The sequence below is a fragment of the Diuraphis noxia genome, unplaced genomic scaffold (assembly GCF_037042655.1).
Source record: "Diuraphis noxia isolate RWA-SAM2 unplaced genomic scaffold, SU_Dnox_SAM2 contig0001, whole genome shotgun sequence".
Classification (NCBI taxonomy): Eukaryota; Metazoa; Arthropoda; class Insecta; order Hemiptera; family Aphididae; genus Diuraphis; species Diuraphis noxia.
The window spans coordinates 60,129,394-60,153,340 of NW_028301711.1; the positions used below are offsets into that span (position 1 = coordinate 60,129,394).

General features: G+C 27.4%; 1 pseudogene across 1 annotated transcript in view; it reads right to left on the reverse strand.

Annotated features, from left to right (window-relative positions):
* The window catches only part of LOC149061078 (uncharacterized), a 288,522-nt pseudogene that overhangs the window by 3,828 nt on the left and 260,747 nt on the right, over positions 1-23,947 (reverse strand). The window lies entirely within an intron of this gene.

Sequence of the window (23,947 nt, forward strand, 5' to 3'; positions counted from 1 at the left end):
TAAATCGACTAACCAGTAGGTATTATAGGTAATGAATAATAATAGATAATAATAATATTTGTAGTTACTCCTGTGGCATGTTTAGGGGGGATGGAGCTACAGGGGCATATGCATTTTGAATACTGTGCAAGGGGGCATGCGAGATTTCATGCTACCGCACACCACAGGTATAAACGACAAATTACGATTTCGAAAACGGACATATCAGATTAAGCAATTTAAAAAAATACATAAAGAAATTATCCAAGTATTTCAAATACTTTTTCAATGGCTACTAAAAAACTATCCAACTGAATACTAATTGTTGTAAGTATTATTTTATTTAAACGATATTAAATAATTAACATTTTTAGCTGAAATCATGCAATATTGGCATCATCAAGTATTGTGAGCTGAAACAAATTTGAAAATGGATACTGATCTAGGCACTATTAATGTGCCTAATCTTAAATTTCATTTATTATTATTGATTTGTATCCTAAATCGTAATCAGAGCCGTAACTGGTTGAGGGGTCCAGGGATTTGGGTACCCCTCACCCCTAACATTTTTAAAAGTAGACTATTTTAGCCACGAATATTGTTTATTGCATTAAAAATATAAGAATAATGAGTTTTTATATTTTGAACGTAAAAATATGAATGATGTTCAAATGTCGAATCGCAAAATCGTTTGAAATTTACTTTTCAGAAGTGTATAGCCAGTGGTAACCCTTATTATACAAAATGTGTATAGATTGTTTAATTCAAATGAAGCGCAAAGAAATTTACTTGAAACGATTGAATAAAAATGTTCGGAGGATTTCAATTTTATAAGGGACCACACATATTATTTTTACAAATTTTAAATAAATAATTATAAGAATTAGATGTTATTACTTTTTTTTTTTTTGACAACAAGTTCTTTAGATTACTGGACATTTTCTCCGAAAAATCCTCGTTGCCTACTACATCTACCTGACGTACTGGTATAAATAAGTATATCCATGGCCAGCTGCTATATAATTCGAGGCAATGGCCCTCAACATTATTAATTTGTCGATATTTGGTCAGCACAAAAATAGCCTGCAATAAGTGCGGTATAACGTTTATATAGGCTGCAATAATAATTGTATTACATTACACGTTTTCAATCAAAACAATGAGCTGTACGGTTGATCACCTCGTGCTAAAATGTCCGGTAATTTACGACAGTTAGCAGCAGGTACCACTACGGTTACCCGACAGCCGTGGTAGATACATAGACAATAGGTTTCTTTATTATATTAATAATTGGCTAATTGGTCATTTGCAGCTGTAACGTTATAATAGCCGATCATAGTCACGTAATCCGTAAAGCCGAATTTAATTTTCGACCGTAACAACTATAATATTATAAAATATATATGCCAATCCCCCCCCCCCCCCCCCCATTGATCTTGTCGAGATCAAATGTTTATTCTGATTTTTAGAAATTTTAGTATTGTATTTAAATACAATAATGTTTTTTACAAATAAACACTTAGAGTCTTTATACCATGCATTCACGTTAAAGGTGATACATTGGTTTTCTTTTTCACAAAAGTTCCTATTAGTGCCGCGTTAAGCTATGTTGCCATCCTAGGTAAATTAAAATGTGTCACTCTCAATTTTTTATTTTATGTTGATCCTCAAAAACGTTCCACTCCTGGCCAATAGTCTCCTCTTTCCCCCCAGTTAAACCCGGCTCTGGTTCCTATCCCTGTTTTTTTAAAATTATTAATTGTTAGGCAGATGACCAGCTAATATTACGAATTTTTAACTATCTAGATTGAATTTCAAACAAATAGCATTCAAGTTAAAAATTATTTTATATTAATTATAATGTTACATTAATAATATTGTCTTTGTATTTAAAACCTTTTTTTTTTGTTAGTATTTAAAAAAAAAATACCTCCAACTAAACAAAAAGTTTTTTTTTTATTCAAATGAACTTAATAACTATAAAAAAATTTATTAGTTGACATTATATTCTTATTAAAATGTTTTCCTACAATGTTTAACAAAAAAAAAAAAAAAAAAATGTAAATTATTTACTCTTGTAAAATCCTGTTATGAACGTCACCGTGTATACCTGTGATGTTCTATTATATTTTATATTGTGTCTCTGCAGGTTGTATCCGAAGACGACAATCTGTTGAAACCGTTCTTCTAGTCTTGTCGCGCATAAGCAAAATATCTAAGATAATAAGACGCCTACATACAGACGTTATTATATTCTGTAAAACAAGCGTCTCTATAGTGGTGGGCATATAACAACCCTAACCGAACTAAAATCCTGCGTTTGCTATACACTGTGCGGACGACTCTTGTGCAATTGATTGACCGCGGGCAATACGTATAGGTACCTACTTATTGATAGTGCTTCATGCTGCAACATTATAGTAGCCATAGAAGTCTTACATGACACTTCAAAACTTGGAACTATTGCAGCAATTACTTTATGTTTACCCACAACAGTTTTATACGGTTTTTGCTTTTCTCACTACTGCTCTCTTATTTTAAACTTGAAATTTTTATGTATTTTCTACCGTTATTATTTTAATATGTTCCATGATACCTGTAAAATAGTCGGTGGCCGGTGTGATTCTGATGCTATAGTTAAAAGCTAGCTGTTTTCGCTGGATTTGAGCGTGACGAAAAAAACACGAACCAGATAACTCACAGATGATGAAAAAAAATTAAAATTAGATTTTAATATTGTTTATCCACTTTTGAAGTGTTGTATGATTAAGAAATAAGTCAAAATAATATTGATGATGAGAAAGATAGCGATGAAATATTTAACATTCAAAAGGAAACTATAGAATCGCACCGGAAAAAGTAAAAGTGACTATTCAAAAGTATGGTGATACTGATAGTTTTCATTTGGTTTCACTACACAATAAAATTGAACTATATACTAATTACATTTATATTTTATGTTTTAATTTTAGTATATCTTGGAAAATAAATTATATCCAAGTACATTCAAGTTTATCATATTTTTTAATAAAAAATATGTAGTTTAAAGAATTAATCGATTAATATCAATATATCATCAACATTACCTACAACGCTGCAAGTTGCAACAATATGTTATCATATTAAGTGGAAATACTGTTACGGTTATAATTTGATGACATAGCTGCAATGCAGAACACACATATATATTTAAATAATTTACATTTACACGTTTCAATAATTATAATAAACCAGAAAATAAAAAAAATATCTACGTTTAGTAATAATGTAGATATAAAATCATGGTATTATTTAGTAGGCATAGCCGTATAGATAACAACAATTTGCATATTATGTAAAGTAGGCAGTCTTAAACAAATATTTCAAAAAATCCATTTTATATATTATGAATTTGCTAATAACAATCATAATAGATGAAATTATTCAAACTTAATACTTAAAAAACACTTACTATACCTATACCGTACATTTTTGTTAGTTTTGAATACTTATTATAATGAGGATACAAATATTTTAACGTGATATAGAAAATAAAAAAATAAAAATACCTCAATCGAAGGACTCTCCGTGATATTATGGTTTACAATTCAACACGATGTACCCTCAGGCACCTATACAGGCTACATTGTATGTGTGAACGTGTACCGTGTACCAATATAAGTAAAACCTGCCAAATATGGAAACTTGTCTTTTATGGAAAAATTATTCAGTCCCGACGACTCTAATATATTTTTAAATACATTATGCCCTGTAGAGTAACACGGAACTTGGTATAACATTGATTCTATCGCACATCACCAAGCAAAATAACACTATCAATGAGACAATGAAAAGTGAAGAGTGTAAAAGAGGCATGATGCAAACTTTCCTCGTTTAACAATATTTTTGTGAATTGAATATAGAAGGATAATTTGAAAAAAAAACCTCTAGTAATAGACAAAGAAAAAAACCTAAATATTTCAAAAATTTAGATCTGACAAAATTCCCTAGAATTTTGTGAGTTAATAATAAATCACGGATAACTGAATACATAATGGAAGATTGGTTGCATGCATTTAATAATGAATTAAAAAAAAAAAAATAAAGTTATTTTATTCATTGATAACGTGACATGTCATCCTCATTTTAGTAAGCTCGAAATTACAGACTACAATATACAACAACCAACAAATATTGAAGGACTCTTAATTTTTATCTTGGATTTTTAGCCTCATATTTTCTTTTTCTTATTGTTTAATAAATTAATTACGTTTAATAAAATATTTATTTATTTTTCTTTTGTCATTTATAATCATAGATCATATAATTAAAATAAAAACTAGATCAGAAATAGTAAAACAACCTATCTCATTCAACTAGTCAGCTCAAAAATGGAAGTAATATTACACACGGCACATGCAAAATTCAAAATTGTATTTACTCAGCTATTTTCAAAACTAAGGAAGTTGTAAGTCAAACCTTATTATAAAATTAAAATTGTATACACTTTTTCCAAATGTCTCATTTAGTTTGGTGTAAAATATTTTTATCTTATATTCTGTTATTAGTTATTACATTAGTTTTAATTGAATGGTTTTGAATATTTGTTCTTTTTCATTTTAGATTATTCTACTCAGAAGTTGAAACTGTTTAACTGTAGGCAATTACATATTGTTTGAATATTTTAAATGAAAGATTGAAAAAATATGTTAACATGTGGATATGATTTATGATTCTGTCCGTTGAAATGTGCAAATAACGATTTGGTTTTGTTTAAACTATATTGATGAAATTGAACCACAGTGAGAGCGGAAACTTAAGACTTCCTTATAGTTACTAGAGTAATATCAACAGTATATTTTAAATATTCTAATCCTTCCCATTATTGAGCCGTAACATTAGCGATAATGCTTCGGAAAATTCTTAAAAGAATGTCAGCGCAATATTTGTTCTCTAGAGAGCTCTCTCAGACCCATATTATGCAACATAGATAAAAATATAAAATGCATTCACGTTAAATTTTAATAGATTCTGAGCGGAACGATAGATGTATAATTTATTTTACAATAATGTGTTTTTATTATTATTATTACTATTATTATTTATTTGTATCTATGTACATAATATGTACACAATAAATTGCAGTCAAAATAATGTTTCAATTTTCAACTTTAATATTATTTTTTAAGGAAAAGTGATAGTTTTAATAAAAGATAATCTAGTTGATGTATTCTGGAGGAAGTCAAAGTATAAAATTTTTAGTATTTTTCAAAAAAACTGAGAAAAAAAGTTAAAAAAAAGGGAATTTTTACGAAAAATTAGTTTTAAACAAAATGGAATTGGTTTTGGTTTTTCTAACTTTATGTTAGTATTTTTTATATACCATAAAATGTTGACTTGTTTTAAGCTGTTTACTGACATTTTCTGTTTTCAATTTTCTTGGTATTTTTTTTTTATAAATATCATCGTATTCGTTGGATCAAAATGCTTGAAAATATAATACAAGGTTCTTGATATATTGGTATATCACCAGTAGAAAAATCTTAAAAATACCTAGGCACGATTATTTATATGCTTTTAAAGTTTAATTTTTGATAAAATTTATCAAATTGAAAATTTACAAATTATTTTGTAAATATATTATTAAATTATTGTGATATGTATAAAATGTTCATTTCTATAGCTGAGGATTGAATTTAAAAAAAAAAATGTTACGTTTAATAAGTAGTTATTTTTGTAATCAAACAATTTTAAAAATATATAAACACAGTAATTTTTATGGTTATTTCGTGTTAAAATTTTGGATGAAGTTACTTATTTAAATCAAGAATAACGGTTTTAGTTATTTTGTTTTAATTTAAAAACATTATTTGAGGGTACTTGAAACTTTTTGGTACTTATAATATAATAATATGATAGGCTGGAGGGTCGACAAAGGTCATATTTAACACATCCATTACAGTGACTCTCTAGAGTCTAGACACATAATGAACAGCAGACCGTTATCCACTTACCTCTACTTCCTTTATTTTTATGACTTTTGAGCGATTTTACTCTAAAATTACCTTTAGCAAAATTTTAGGTAGAGGATAATATTTTTAAGGGTTTGGCATATCCATTTTATATTTTATCTATATTTGACTTAAGAATAATAAAAATATTATAAACTTAAATGGTTATTAAATAGTTTGAGACAATATTTAGAGAAATAAATATGTCATTCCCTGCAAAATATTATTATTCATAATTTTTATAGCTAGTGATTTTGCTTCAATATTAATCAAAAACATCAAAAAAATTATTCTGCGACAATACATTTTGTCTATATGTTGCGCGTTTTTGTCAAAAAGAGACAAAACAATTTTATGACATATGTTAAAAATACCTATATAAATGTCAATCCTAATAATTGTAGTCATTGAGCATCCGTTTTCCTTAAAGTATTATTACATATAGTCATTCGAAAGTCGTATAGGGTACCCTGAACCGAGTGTTTCACAAAAAAAAATTACGAGTGAGTATTCTGTGTCTGGATATAAGTGATAAACCTAGTATAGAAATAGAGCTATAAAAATCAACAGCGTGGTTATAGTGCTTGTAGATTATGTAATTTTTGGCTCTACTTCTACAGCTTGACAATCGTAAAAGGGACTGTAAAGCGTGTGGACGATGTAATACGAAATGCAATAAATTATTTTACAGTTGTGTCTATACTCTGTAGCTATATAGATACTAATAATTCAACCAAAAAAATGAAAAAATAAAAAAATATATCGACAATAGTTAAATTACAATTTATCGTATTAATAAATTAGATGTTATCGAATCGCCATTATATTTTTAATTTGATTTTAAAAGTACCAACTTCTAAAAGCAATGAGCATTACAAATGTAATAATAAATGTGTACCTATAGTTATTAGTTCTCGGCTTTTATATAAAAAGAAGAACCCCAAATTCAAGAGTTGCATAAGAGACACTTTGCAGATATACAATTCTATTAATAATCATATTCAGGCTTACAAAAAAAAAAAAACATTTTTCAAATTTCAAGCCGAATAAAAAAATTTCTGAGTTTGTACTGCTATTTACCGAATCTTAATGGCTAATAATATAGTCGTAACAAAAATCATTTTACAATTATTTAATATCTTGAATAAATCGTAATAATTATATCGAGTTCTACAGCCTACAACTATATAGGTACGCATCCAACAGCGTAAGACATTAGTACACTATCAAAACGTTAGGTAATAGTTCGTAAATGTGTAATAATAGCGTGCATTGACAAATTGTTCATGGACTTATAGATTTATAGATTTATATCTATTTATACATTTATTTAGGTACCATTGAAAGCACCATTAGCATTGAACAGGTTAGATTAGGTGTGCAATGTGATGGACGTTGTCACTTTGACCATGATAAATTATATTTATATACATATAATATACCTATTATATAGTTATTCTAAAAATGTTTTATGAAAATTAAAAAAAAAATGTTTTTCATTTTTCTGGAAACGAATAACTACCGAAATTGAAAGATCCTTGCTGATCTGGATCTAGGTACTTGGTTCGCTAAAAAAAATAATACAGGTCCTTTAAAATATAAATAAAATATATACGAGTCCGTGGATGTGGCCTTAAATATATAATGAAAAGTTTTCATTATTCATTGAAAACTACAGTAACGCAGAATTTTCCCAATTCGTGTTTCTATAAGAGTGGCGTGTATTCAGATAGAAATATTTGAAAGTTAACAGAGTGATATTTTTTTATCACAAGTCATAAATTTCTAGGTTAATTTTTTTGCTTATAAAGAAATTATAGGTATATATATTTTTTTAAATTTTGAAGTCATTACAATTTATAAAAGAACATTTTAAAAATATATTGGCAATTGTAAATATTTTCATCGTTTGTATATGAATATGGAGTATGATACAACTATTTTATGATAAATATGATAATATACGTGTGTGTTTTTTAAACACTTTATATTAAAAATATTTAACCTTGAGCGTAATTTATGCCGTTGGTTTTTCGTTAGGTTGGTCAAAATAAAAAATTCCCAGTAATTTGAATATTAACAGGGAAAAAATGTTTTGTTATAGCACAAAAATAAATAACTGTAAACGTGAATTTTACCTAAAATGTTTAAATTAGTATTTTTTAGATATGATTTCTGTTATTATATTATGTTGTACCTTATTCAAAACATATACAACTTGAAACATTTCACACATTTTTTAGTGTAGGTAAATTTAATTTAAGTCTCCTTGTAAGTTTTTCTAAAATTAAAATCTCATAGGTAATTTCCATATTATGCACTATTCTTTTTTATAGATATTTAAAGTTCAAATTTTAATAAAACTGGGTATTTCATCGGAAAAACGCGATTTGAATAATTTTGTTGTAATTCAAGAAATATTATTCGTTTTAACTTGAAAATTTTCATCATTTCATATTTTATAATTATTCGTATTAAATAATTATATTTTTAAAATAATTAAACTATTGCTTAGTTGTTTATAGGTACGATGAATATCGGGATCTATTCACACCAGTCCAAGGTACGTATAATAAGTAAATTATATATTTTTGCTATAAGAAAACAACAACCAGAAAAATTATATTAAATAACATTTTATAATGTATGCAATTTGTAGTTAGAAAGAATAAACTTACTGTAGAAGTTCTAATAGAAAAATAAGTTGCTTATTGTAATATTGTAACTATGTATACTGACGAACAACTCCGGTCTGAATATTTTTTCAATGTAAATCATTGAACTCAAATTTAACATATTCATAACAGTAACAATAAGACGAGATATTTTTTAAACCTGTAAAGCAGAGTAAATTTGTTTTTCTTTTTCAAAAACAACTTACATTTTTTATAAATATCATAGTTTTAGGCCATAACGTAGGTTTATGCATTTAAATTTTGGATTTACGGAGTGAAGAAGGATATAGTTACCTATATACCCCGCAAATATTCTGATTCGAAATATGATATTAACTATAAAAAAAAACAACTTGAAATATTGTGTTTTCCCGAGAAAGCGATTAGTCCGCGATTAAAAAAAAAAATGGTTTATAATAATAATAATATAATAAAACATCTCCACTATCCAAACTTCAATGAAGCTAGGAAACACTTCAACATCCCTGACAGCCTGTACGAAGCAATTGGTTCATTTTCCAACTACCATAATAATATAATCTTATATCTAAAATATACCGATTTGTATAATAAAATGTTAATTGTAAAAATGCAAAATTTTTGTAAAATGCTAATCACCTGTTGCAGTTGATGCTTAACAAATAATAATAATAAAATATATATAATAAAAGAATTTTTGATGTCCTCTTACGGCTTTATACCATTACTATAATCCGGGGTATTCCTTACGCCGATGAAGCAGAATGCAGTATCAGACATATAATTATTATAGGAGATAACCTTTCTTGAATCCGGCGCCAACACAAACGCGTATATATAATAAATAAAAACGAGAGTGAGTAATAATGTAATACGTCGTTTACATATAACATATTATTATTATAATATATTAATATTAATGTGTGATATCGTGATGTAACGCCGGAACGCATAGACAGGTATGGCGGCTTACACGGTATGTGTGCCTATAATATGTAGTAGGTACCTATACGTGCTGCTTATACAGGGTGTCCCACGGAGATCTGACAAATGAAATAACTTTTGTTCTAACCAATATTTAAAAAAAAATTCTTTTAAATATAATTCTTAGACACTTGCGCTACATCTTTAGAATACATTTTTTATTTTTAATATTGAAAGTAAGAAATTTAAAAATTTATAAAAATTTTTTCGAAATATTCAATAATAGCCAATTTGTAAATCTGATTTTCAGAAAAATTCATATGGTAAAAACACTTATTTAAGTCTAATGGCTGACTTTTTACAATTTTTTTTTAAATATCAATATTTTCGTTAAGTAAATTACGATCTAGTTTATGTTAGAAACATTTTAATTTCATAAAATGAGTTTATTGACCAAATAATAGTATTATAATAAAATAGTAGGTAGATACAATAAAAAATTAATAGATTTTAACATGAACCTATAAAATATTTTTTGAAATTAAAATGTTTCTAACATAAACTAGATCGTAATTTACTTAATGAAAATATTGATGTTTAAAAAAATTGTAAAAAAATCAGTCATTTGACTTAAATAAGTGTTTTTACCGTATAATTTTTTCTAAAAATCAGGTTTACAAATTGGCTATATAAAAGTGTTGTATTTTCAGTATTAAAAATTAAAAAATGTATTCTAAAAATGTAGTGCAAGTGTCTATGAATTATATTTAAAATAAATTTAAAAAAAATATTGATTAGAACAAAAGTTATTTCATTTGTCAGATCTCCATGGCCCCGTGAGACACCCTGAGACACCATGTAGAGTACATGATAGGAGCACCTATATATTATACTAAACACAGTCATACAGAGTGAAGTGTTAAATTTATTAAACTAAGTTTATTATTTAATAATTTAATTTCTGTGTTTTTGGAAATAATTTATCACATTTTAGTACATAAATGAAACGAAGTTTTTATAAAAACAAAACCTAATTGATTCTAGTGAATTTCAATGGAATTTTTAGTTTATATTTAATTCAACATATATTTTTTATTTTATTTTCAGAAAAATAATTCTGTTATTAGTGTATCAACTATCAGTGTATCATGAATGACATGAATATAGATATTTAGTCAAATGAGCGAATAATAAAAAAGTAGACTACTTCACTCAACTCATTTTAAGACTGTTTGTATTCGAAAAACCAATGTAAATTGTAATTAGAAATGAATATATTAGTTATACTAAATAATATGTTGCGTAATAAACTTATAATGTGTCGTGATTTTAACTAGCATAATCAAAACTTGAACTTTAAATACTTACAAAAAAAAATTATGCCTATATGTATCTTTAATATTTTTTAACTGCTTTATATGAGGAATCTTGTTACTTACAATTTTTTACAACAATAAAGAAAATTATGTCCTATCCCTATAAATGGCTAATATTATATCTTGTATGGGAATCGGTCATATACTTAAATATTTGGTAAATATTGTAAGTATCTATTTTTTACTATTTTATACTTTTGACCTCATTAATACCAGCTAAATTCACTTTCTTTTCACAAAAGTTGAAAATTAAAGACTTTTGACCGCCTCAAAATGGTGAAAATAAACAAAACATTGTTATCATTAATCGCCCCGCTCAGAATCAGAAAAGTAATGTAATAAATTTGCTTATATTTACAAGCGTTCTAAGTTCATATTTCGACAAAATTGGATATTTAAACGAAAATAACGTTACAATTTCGGAACAATTCTGTTACAATTTCGGTTATATTGTTGTAATTCTAAAAATATTATTTTCGTGAGAACTATAAACTGATCGCCAATCTATATATGAATATGACATGATTTTATATGCACATTGTACAATAACAAATATCCTAAATAATAAATAGGTACGATATGGTACGAAGACTAATATTGACATATTTCTATCACGAAAATACATCGATATTTATTTTTAATTAAACCGATTTTCAGATCAACTTAAAATTTAAATGATCTACCTACTCAATGACGAGGTTCATTTGAAATCTATAATACAAAAGAGTGATAGTTTTTATGTTTTAGACCAATAGGCAATAACTGAAAACGCTGGCAGCCTTTTCTGAAAAACTTAAAAAATTTCTATCTTCCGTCCAGCAAGAGAATGCCCCGCGTGCCGACTAAATTTTGGTTTTTCTACGCATCTCCACTTGACACCCATCCATAGGGGAATCAGTTTCAGGGTAACGTGGGGGGAGATGTGCAAAATCGGCGCGTTCTCTCGCTGTACAGAGTATAGTTCTATAACTAGATTTGTGTATCATTATTATAACCAGTCCATTGAGGTTTTTCTCTCGAGTTAAGAATTTATGTTTTTTCATATGCATCTATTTTTATTTTTTAAGATTGAAGGTTAGGTTAAACTATTTAAGCCAGGGGAGGCATGAGTTCATGGAAGGCCCCTTGTCTTCTCACCAATAGTTTCGCCACTGACCTCAAATTTAGTAGGTACAATACTTTTCTCAGAAAAATATTAGGTAGGTATTAATGGTATTATAGTCAGTAATAGTCAAGTAGTTATTTATTTGGAACCTTATCGAATCGACGTAATACTCGTATAAATCAACTATTAATAGTAGTAATGTTTTATTTCTTTTTCATTTCTTGGTTATTTTTATCTTCTATTTAAACAAAAATTTGACCATGTATTAAATACAAAATATTATAGTTTCAACTCTCATTGTCAACTGAAACTATTTTTGTTTTGTATGCATACCTAACCTTTAGGTATAGGTATATTTAAAATGTTGGCCATGTAGTGGGTGTAAATCAAATCTGTATTAAACTTCTCTAGTTCTTTACATCAATTAATTACCAATAATTGAGATAAATAAAAAAATAAGTTGGTTTTAATTTTAATTTTTTTTTTTTAATGCTCGGCCAAAATAAGAGCGATGCCATTTAAATACATATTGGATACTACCTAACAACATTTGGAGATTTCAAATTTTCTATACAACATTACAGCGAGTGCAAATCGCAGAAGTTCTTCACATTCCTCGCTGCTATATGCTATATGTGTATCTAATACCTATGCAGTAAATGTAAAACGGTAATATATAGACTACCGCTATTACGTAGCGTAATAGATACTATAAGTAGGTATATTTTAAATTAATTATAAATCTCAGACAATGTTTTATGATATATATACCTATATATACAACACACAACCGGTTAGTCCATATGGTTAACTATTTACAGGTTTACGTTAAATAATATTATAGTCTTGTCAATATTACAATACGTATATAATAATATGTAACTATTATTATTATTTTTAACCGTTTATACCCGTCGTTGTAGAAAGTGTTATGAACCTCTATACCTTATTATTATACGGAAGCAGAAAATAATATATATATTGTAGTCGTGATTTTATTATTATGCTTATAATTTAATTACGTAATGAACAAAACGCGTACTGATGCGTAATGCGGATTCATTAAAAATTTTGCGTCTGGACAAAACACCGGGTTACCTACTCATGATACTACCTACTATATATGTATATATGTGTGTAATACGTATTTATGTACGCCTAACCCAACTTATCTAATCAATATCAATTAAAACACAAAATTTATAATATAATAAATAACGATAAATGTCTAATAGTCAACTAAAATGCATTATTACGGTATTTATGTAAGTGTGAAATTGAATTGATAAAGTAGGTGCCTATTTATTACTTTATTTGTTATGTTTGTGAATGCAAATTATGCAAATTATCTCGAATGATGCTCAATGGGTAAAAAACATTATAGTGCTCTGTAATTTTAAATATTGAGTTCCTTATCTATAATAATATAAGTATACTAAATTGAGTCTCAAATTATTTTAGTATTTTTTTTTTAAGTGGTACCTATTACCTAAGCGGTAAGTCAAGTCCTTTATTTCTATTGATAAATTTGGAAATTTCGATTACTTTTTTTATTGATTATATCCAGTTTGTAGACACACCCAATCCGTCAACTTTTTGGTTTTTTAACCAAAAACTAAGTTTTTAATGGTTTTAAAAAAAAAATCCATTTGTCGACAAAGCGACAATGGTGAAACTATGCATGATTGAATGCTTCTTGACATATCAATATTAAATATTATAATGTTAATAAAAATTATAGAAATTGTTGAACTTATCTTATCTATTGAGGTACCTATCATAAGAAATTATAGACATGTATGTAACATGTATATGTATCTACAACCTGTCTTTATATAAATTTATATATATATCAAAAATTCTACTGCAGTTTTCAAATAAAAATTGTTTTGTTATAATATTTCTTCACTACGTGGACTTGAGGATTGGGTATTATACTGTAACAAATAAATACGTAATTATTCAACATACATATATTACTCATTATTTTTATTTTTTCCATCATTGTGTGGAGTGGTTTAAAACCAATTCAGAAAAAATCAGGACTTCTTAAAGTGGCAAATTTATTTTATCTAAAATATAGATTGAAAACTTGAATTAAACGAATTCTATACATAATAAATACGTGGATAGTTGGCTGCATACGAATTACGTCCCAAAATACGAAAATATACATCGCGATATCCGAGTTGCGTTCGTGGTTTTTGCACTACACATCTGAGGGGCGGTGGTAAACTCTCCCGGGTTAATATTATGTTTACCAAATGTAAATGTGTAAACTCTCCCGAGTTGTTTTAAATATTAAAACATTTTTTAGGAAAAAAAATAAATTGATGGCAATAATTTATATGAGAAATTTGAACTATCGAATACCACATGTACCTAAAAAGTTAGAGATAATAATATATTAATATTGCAAATTTTAGTTTGACATACAGTCTTTCCATTAACTGCATTGGTCTCATTTTGTCAAAAGCGAAAAAGGTTTGATTCTTGTTTTCACCAAAACATATTTTTTTGAAAAGATACTTTTGTTCTACTTACTGTCTTAGCGATAATCTTCAAATTTCAAATTTACTATTTCATATTACATGTGTACTATATAGTATGCATTTATATAGTATGTATTACTATTGAATAATTTTTTCTACTTGGAACATAAATACTTCGACTAAAAATTAAAATCATTAATTTCCAAACTCATTTTTGTGTATAGAAACGAATACCTTTTTAACTTTTATCAAAAATATACTTTGACGAAAACAGTTAATACTGTTTAAATTAGGTAGGGATCATCCGTCGTAACTTACAAAATTATGTCAATAATATTGTTTTACTAAAAATGGTAACTCTAGATTCTAGAATGCTTAAAAGTGACAGAATTGAACCTAGGTATTCATGGATTTTATTTTATGTCATACGCAGCATATCTTATATTTCTATCACCTCATAATACATTTTCTCCATCAATAAGTCGTAAAAATTCGTTCTAGAAATAGTTCCAAATAATTCACGCGAAGTTGAATGGTTAACTTTTCAGTAATTAACTTAAATTTTTTATAACAGGGAAAATTCACTCTAGCAACATAAGGTTTGTTAAACACAAATTAAGTACGTTGAGCGTGGGTTAGAGAAAGGGAAAAAATTGTGCTCTGACAGCATCATAAAACTGTTAAATTATTTAAAAAAAGTATTGGCAGAGTTGGTATAGCCATGTCCTTTGTGGATTGTGGTGTGAAAGAAAACTCGTCCACTGACCTGCACAGTTTGGCTTTTTGTTAGAAATGTTTGGCCCTTTCCATAAATTTGAAACAATATCTGTCTGTATTTTCTATATTTTATAGTTTATAGTATGATCAACGCATATGTTATAATACATAAGAATTACAATTTTCAGATCATCACCGGGGTGTTGACCATAAATAATATATACATGGATAGGACACCCCTATACTTAATACACACGGTATAATGTGACCGAAGAGAATATATGTTACCACACTGGTTACATGTGGTTACATTAGTGGTTTATGATAAAACTATGTTATCAACACAGAGTATAAACATAGATAATAATTTGCGAAATCAAAAAAAAAAAACGAAAAATTAAAAATTAGTTCAACATTTACTAAACTAATTCTTTTTAAAAACCAGTAATAACAAATTGACAAATGAATAAATGATAGTATAATAACTATAGTATATAATATAATTTTACTAATAAAAAATGAATTTATTTTTACTTTTTAAATTGTGACGTAATCAATTATGAATGTAGGCTATTGAGGATAACACAAGTGTTAACCAGACATAACCATTGTGGTAACATATATTCACTTTGAGCACATACCAAACCACCTAATATCCTATCCATGTATATATTATCTATGGTGTTGACCAGTTGTTCCCACCCATGGCTGTTATCAGCGTGTTATCGGGATTTTAAAAATATACCAGTTGCCTTCGACAAGATGTACCAGTATTGCCCCCAACCGAATCTACCAGTTGACGTCATATGTTAATATATACACGATTGCCCGTAAAATATGGGAGATAAATATACAAATTATTTTAAAAAATCATTTATAAATATAAAATAGAATATAAAAATATTTTATATTTTTATTTATTACTTGTATATATTTGCCTCCCCTGTTTTACGGGATATATATTGTAATCATGTATATTATTAACATGTGAGGGCAACTGGTACATTTTTCTGTAGGGGAATTGCTATGAAAAAAAAGTGCTTTTGGTGGCAACTGGACACTGGTCATGCCTCATCATCACTTAAAGTTTACGTATATAGTGGCCTAAAATAAATTTATAATACTATATAGGTTAGGTTAGGTTATTACACACATTATACGTGTGTCATTATTGCATGTCAATATGTTTCGAACTGTTTTTTATACATTCATTATAGAAATAGTATATAGACACACCACACACACATTGTATATTATTATAAACTTATATAAAACTACCTATACACAGTAGTGTTTAGAAGTTTTTTCGGCGGCAATGTTTAATATATTTTTGTCAAAATACAAATGAAATTGAAAATATAATAATGATCGTAAATTAAAACATTGATAGGTAATATTGTTACATGATTTAAAAGTGACCGGTTGTGCGGCCACGGCGATGATGATGGTTTTCCTTTTGTCAGATTGTGGAACGGAAAACGATCAGAAATTTGGTAGACCATTCGTTACACACACACACACAAATACAGTATCTATGTTAGTGTTGTTTTATACTATTCCCTCGTGATTATGCGCTATATATATATTGGATATATCTATACCAGTTGTGTATGTATATATTATTATGCACAACTGCCCGGTTTGAATTATCAACACTTTCACTACAACATTCAACTTTTCTTTGTAATACCTACTAATTATTAATCGTATTTAGGAAGTAGTTTTAACATTTAGACGGCGTGGAAGATTTTATGTACGTAAATAATCAAATTGTGGTTCCTTTTGGTCGAAAGGTAGTCGGCCACTTTAATAATAGGTGTTTGGTGAAGCGATGATGCGTCCGCGGAAAAATACCTATATTTTTAACACGGTTTTTTCTCATTATATGACATCCGAATTTGCAACAGAACAGGCTGAACATCGTGCTTACACACGTCTTGAGCAATGACGCTCACGGAGTTTTCAAACCCCCCTCCCCTGGCATTAGTAAAAAACACAAATAATATAATACTTAATATCTTAAGTATACCTATTCTATACATAGTAGTTTTTTAAATTTGTATAAAGTATTCTTTACAACCTTGCCAGCATCCATAATTTAAATATAAATATGTATATACTGAGTTGGTACTTGATGCTATATTTCATCATACCTTATCTATTTTCAACAAATTCATTTTTAAAGTTGACGATGACGATAACGATAGCATGTGGGTACCTGTAATATATACTCGGGACAGTTTACCTCTGCGGGAGACCTTAACGCGTCACTACTCCAATACCTGCTATATACAAATATATAGACGTTATAAAATATGTTTGTAATATATTTATATATAGGTACTAATAACCTTGGCAAAGCGAAGAAAGCGAAAATGCTCGATCGTTTAAATAATTAAATCTACACAATAGTCGAACACGCACGCACGCACGCACACACATACAACTTAAACACGCGAACTAGACAGAATTAGTTATATATAAATATAAAATCTATAAGCGTCGTAGAAAACAGTGTTCACCAATAGTGGGCATAGAAGCCGAGTGAAATATAATTTATTGTTTTATAAGAATTTTGAATAGGTAGGTACTTCACATGTATAATACTTAATAAATCATTTGCTCAACTCGAAATAGGTATTTTATAAAATGCCTAGGTAGTGAAATTTAGCAAATTATAGGTGATATAAAAATTTTAGTTTTTTGAATTTAGAATTTTTCTAGATTTTTGGGACATAGGTACCTACTGTTTGAATATTATTTTAATAATTATATTATTTTATTATTTCATTGAAAAAGCATTATTTGGGAAATTTTTTTTTTTAAAGTACATTTTTGTTTCTGAATAAAATGATTGGCATACCTACAATGTATTGATTTTAAATTGTGTGTGTGTGTGTGTGTGTGTGTGTGTGTGTGTGTGTGTGTGTGTGTGTGTGTGTGTGTGTGTGTGTGTGTGTGTGTGTGTGTGTGTGTGTTTGAAGACAATTTTTATTTTTTATTGAAGAAAAAATGCTTTAATCTGAATTTTGAAGGCAGTTTCTGTTAGAAAATTGGATCTAGTCCTAGTTGTGCTACATTAAGCCATATTGGGTTAATAAAAAACTTCCCAGAAAAGTAAATTTTCAAAATAATCGAGAAAAACAGGAATATTCATGAAATATACATTTTTGACCAAATCGATTTTGCTATTTTGTTGCAAGAACAGCAGTAGATATACTTTAAACTTTTGCTAAATATTAATATAAGAATTTTCTAAACATTTAATAGAGTTTTAAAAATATTTTGAGTTTTTTTGAGATATTTATAAAAATTTGATATTTATGAATTTTTTCTATTAAAAAAAATATGATAACTTTTTTACAGTTCCTCATATTTTGTTGACTGTTGTTGGTAGAGTAAAAAAAAAACAATTTTTACCCAAGATCTATGGACATTTTTACGAGAATTTAAAGATAGTATTTTTAGGTTAATGTGATATCTGTATAATAATGCTGGCAGTATACTAATATATAGTATATAATAGTATAATATTATGTGTGCCTAAGTATTAAAATAACATTCAATAATTACGAATTATGGTTTATTAGAAATGATTTGATTCGAAAAATAAAACGAAATAATACAGTTGGTTACCTGCCGATTTAGTTAAATAATTATATTTTTAAATATTTATGTACAATATACCTCCCTAGAATGTAGATAATATGGTTATACTTTTGGATTTTACCTATATATAAAAATAATGCCATCACTTTTACAATTACAAATAAATTGCGATTCCCATCATTTCGTTTAGTGTAATAGTAAAAAAACCTTATTAGAAACTAAGCAGTATCGTTAATTCAGTATTTTAGTACCAAGTTAAAGAATCAAAACAATTGTTTATGGCCCAATTAAAAATAATTGACTTAAAATGTAAAAGGTCCCTAAAATAGCACCCTAAAATAATGATCATGCTTATGTATTAAAAACTTCTTCTTTCAAAAAAAAAAAAAACTATAATGACAAAATGCATAGCATAACTTATGCTGCATAAGCACCCTTAGTTTTTTTTTATCGAAATTGCGCCTATGGAACTGATATTTAAGTTCAAAATAAATGCACTTTTGTACTATACAACGTGCAACCTTTACAACAAAACACTAATCAATATATATTTATCATTCCGATAAGAATCAACATTTAAAATACACGTACAGGGTATGTACATTGTTAGGAGTTCACGGATTTCGATAAAACTTATTACTCATGAAGTCTATACCTACATATTTTCATATTCAAATTTCAGAATCATAAAAAAATACTTGTTTGTTCATAAATTAAAATTGACCAAGGAAAATGAGTAAAAAATTATACATCGAAATTCGAAATAAAATATAAAGATAGTTGCATTTATTTCAATTTACATCATATAGTTAATTTTAGATAAATTTTACTTATACCAATATGTAATTACTATAATATTAATATATTTTATTAAACATCATTTTTTTAATCAGAATTCCTGTCTAATCATGATGGAATGGAAATTTGTTTTAAATGTTTTGTACAGAGGAGTGTAGCTACTTATAGTGAATAAATTATAAAATCTCCATCAATGTTATCGCTGATGTGTGGCAACTACCCTAGGACTAAAATCGTGTACAGCACAAATGTACGATATAATAATTGCGTAATATATATTGCTGAATGTGAAGTATGAAATTAAAAAGTATTAAGGAGTGCAAGTGTTTTTTTTTTTTAATTTAATTTTTATATTCTATTCATACATTGAAATTGAATAATTGTACAAAAAAAAACCAAAAATCCACGATGCGTATCAAAATTCTTCCAATTTGAAATAAATTTTATCTTAAACATAAAATTAATAGATGCCGTTTTTAACAAACAAATTAATAATCATTATCAGTTGCTGGTGCAGTTGTGCAAGTACTTTGATTTATGTGGGTTATTTACAATTGTATTTTCATTACAGTCCTCAGGCGTCAGGCTTATAGAACCACAAACTAGGACGAAGGGCGTTTTATCTATTTTATCCAGGCAGACTACATCCCGATTTAGAAGTAGAGAGTATTATTCTTTTGGAAGATGAATATGAGTTGCAACGACTACTATAGGTAATCCAAAAATGTCACAAAAAAGACACGAATTTTACGAATCAGCTCAATTGACGAAATAAAAAACTGACCACACAAACCTTAGGCTGTAAAACTTTTTTCACAGTATTGTTGTGCCTGCTCTCTCAAGTAAAACTTTTTTTGTAAAGAGTTGTAATTTGTTACTTATATAAAATAAACGATGAGAGGTCAGATAGAAGTAATACGAAAGCGATTCCCGGTATAGAATAACAAAAGAAAAAAAACTTAAAAACCTATTGTGATATAGATCATTGATAAATATATGGTAATGTATATAGCGTTAAGTGTATGCAGTAAAAAAAAAATCATCTGAAACTATCAATAGGTTAGGTTATATTATATACTTACTATAAACAAATATAGGTAAAACTAATTTTCGTGTAGGTAACTACTTGCCAAACCATTATCCAAATAATAATATAGGGCAGCATATTATACCCACGAGACTGTCAACTGTCACTTATATTAGGTATTATTTATATGGTTTAATCTCGCACCGCCCACTGCGCCCATGTAATGCGATTATAATAACAATAATAAATAATAATAATATTATTATTGTAACTCGTGTGTACGATTCGTCATCAGCTTTTCGCGTGATTATTATATACGCTCAATGCGTTTTACTATTACCTCGATTCGTTACGCTTTGTTTGTTTATTGTTGTTGTTGTTTTATTTATTTTTTTGTCGGTCACGGGTTTTCTCGGGCCATGGCTCGACGTAGGCGCGCGTTTCGAAGAACAATTTTTTTGCGCAATTTTTTTTAGTCTCCCTCGAAATAAATGCGCGTGGGACAAGTCTTGTACCGGCCGCCCTCGCCAATTATTTTTTGTTCGGCGGCTATTTAATAGTGTTCCTGATTTAATGGTACATACATCTGCAGTGACGAGACAAACTATATTTTATTATTATTGCGCGTAAATATTCCAAATACCGACACGTGACCCTCCGTGCAACGAATGGTCGTTAAAATGTTCATACCAAATAATATTTTGTTTACATATTATATAATATTATTTATACGCATACTCGCCAAGTAATTATAAAAACATTCATAGAAACGTCAGCAAAAATGTATTTAAAATATGTTTGAACTATTTACTTATGCAGTCATATGTTTGTGATATTGTATTAAACTACGAAAAGTCATAAAAAAATATCTTAAGTTTATTGGTGTAGGTAGTAGGAAACTACTAGTAGGACACTAGAACGTAGTTCGGTGGAGATTTTTCATTTGAGTTTATCAAAATTTATAATTTAAAAAAAAAATTCAATAACGCATATCAATAAAATATAATACATTTTATACGAACGCGTTTTAAAAAAAAATGTAAAATACCAAAACAGCATTGTGCTAATTTCCTATAGATAAATCATTATAGAGGTTGAAGTTTTAATAACAAATTTACCTCATTTCTTAGACGTTTTATATAAAATATATCTAATCCGAGTAATACAATCGATATACATTTACTATTTAGTATAATAATATTCACAATTTCAAATCAATAGTAAAAAATTTATATTTTTATTAAGTGTTAAATTATTTTATACTGATCATAACTATAAGTATACGTGTGCTGTCTTTGTATGCGTATGAGAGATTGAGTGTGTATCACAGAGTAATAATATAGTGTGTACGCACTCGACTATTGTGCAGTAGTTTAAATTTATTAAACGATCGGCTGTTTTCGCTTTCTTCGCTTTGGCAAGGTTATTTAAACCTATGCATATATAATATAATATGTATTTGTGTATTATAATAATTATAACAACGCATATGTATAATATATACCTAAATGGTATACCTATAGCAATTATCGGAGTAGTGACGCGTTAAGGTCTCCCGCGGAGGGGAACTGACTGGATATACAAGGTGTCTAACACTTAAAAATAAGCAGGTATTTAGTACATATAATTACGAACGTTTTGTTATAAAGAATACTTTTTGTTAAAAGTATTTAAAATACTCAGTATCTATACTCAAATTCAATAAAGTGTATTTTTTGTGATTTAAATTTAAAAAAAAACATACACACATCTAATTAAGTTGAATAAATAATTAAGTGATTAATTAATTTTCACTGCCTAGTGCTTACTGAATAATTATCGTATTGTTTGTTTTATTATAATTAATAATATCCAAAAAAGGTCATTGCTCATATTTTTCTTATTTTCATCATAGAAGAAACAAACCTCAGCATATGATAATCAATTTTTATATTTTAGTTATTTACTTTGTTCATATTTTCTTACCATTAAATTAGATGCCAGTGTTTACATTGCATGTGCCTTATTCGAATATTATTGTATAAATGTGTAATAAGACTCTTAAAATGTACTATTGTAACAAATGATATTAAAGCATTTAGAGCTTTAGAGGATCTCAACACATTATTAAGATAAATCAATATGTCATTCCCTTACAAATATTATTCCCCATTGATTCGAAAACAATAAAAAAAAATTCTGTGTAAATACGTTTAGACTAGGTATGTTGCATGTGGGCCAAAGAGATAAAACAAACAGTGCTCTGGCTTCCTTTTAATCCAGAATTAAAATTGATAAAAATTAAAAATACATTAGATACCCATACCTACAAAGAAAACCACTGAGAGGTTTTCGTTTATTGTCACTTCATGTTATTTTAATCACTAATTTCCATAAAATTTGATTGAGTGTTGTAATATATTGAAAAAAATTTAACTGTTAACAATATTAAAAAAAATAAAGATAATTTAAAATAAATTTAAATAAATATGATCAATTTAAAAGTAAATAAATATTATTACCTACTTAAAAGTCCAAAAACTATTTAAATACTTTATTATATTGAAGGATGTGGGACACTATTTATAAATATTAATCTATGATATATATTTACATATTAATGTAATGTAATATACCGACATAGGTAATTTATTATAATTACAATTATTATGTATCGTATAAACTATAAGTACATACCACATAGATTTTTCCTGGAACAATAATATAAATCATTTTTAATAATTTTTTCGCAATAAATACAAATAATGTTTTGAAAGAAAAAAATTCATACTTAAATATTTTATTTCGACACGCTATGTCGCTTTACCTACATAATATAATTGACGCGATACAAAATAATATATAATATTAATAAGTGCTTTAGTATGGTAATACTAAACACTAATAATAATAGTATTACACTGCAGAAAGGTGCATTTTTAAAAAACTCGTATTGTACGTTTTTTTTTATGAATGCATATAGGAATAGTGTAGTATAAGGTAAATAATCTACTAAACTGTTAGTCAAACTTTAGATAACATAATGTGGACGCATCTAGGAGGAAATAGTGGCCATGCCTCTTCTCCATAAACACAAAAACACACTTATCATTTTTTTTTTTTTTTTGTTAGAAACCTCTAAAAGCATATAACTCATTGGTTTTTCTATAGGGTTTTCACGAATGTTTGTGAAATACCGTTGTAATATAATGCAAAGAGTATATGGTTTAGGTAATTATATAGAACAGACTAGCTCTGCTCATTGGTAACGTCATTTTTGATGATATATTTTAACTG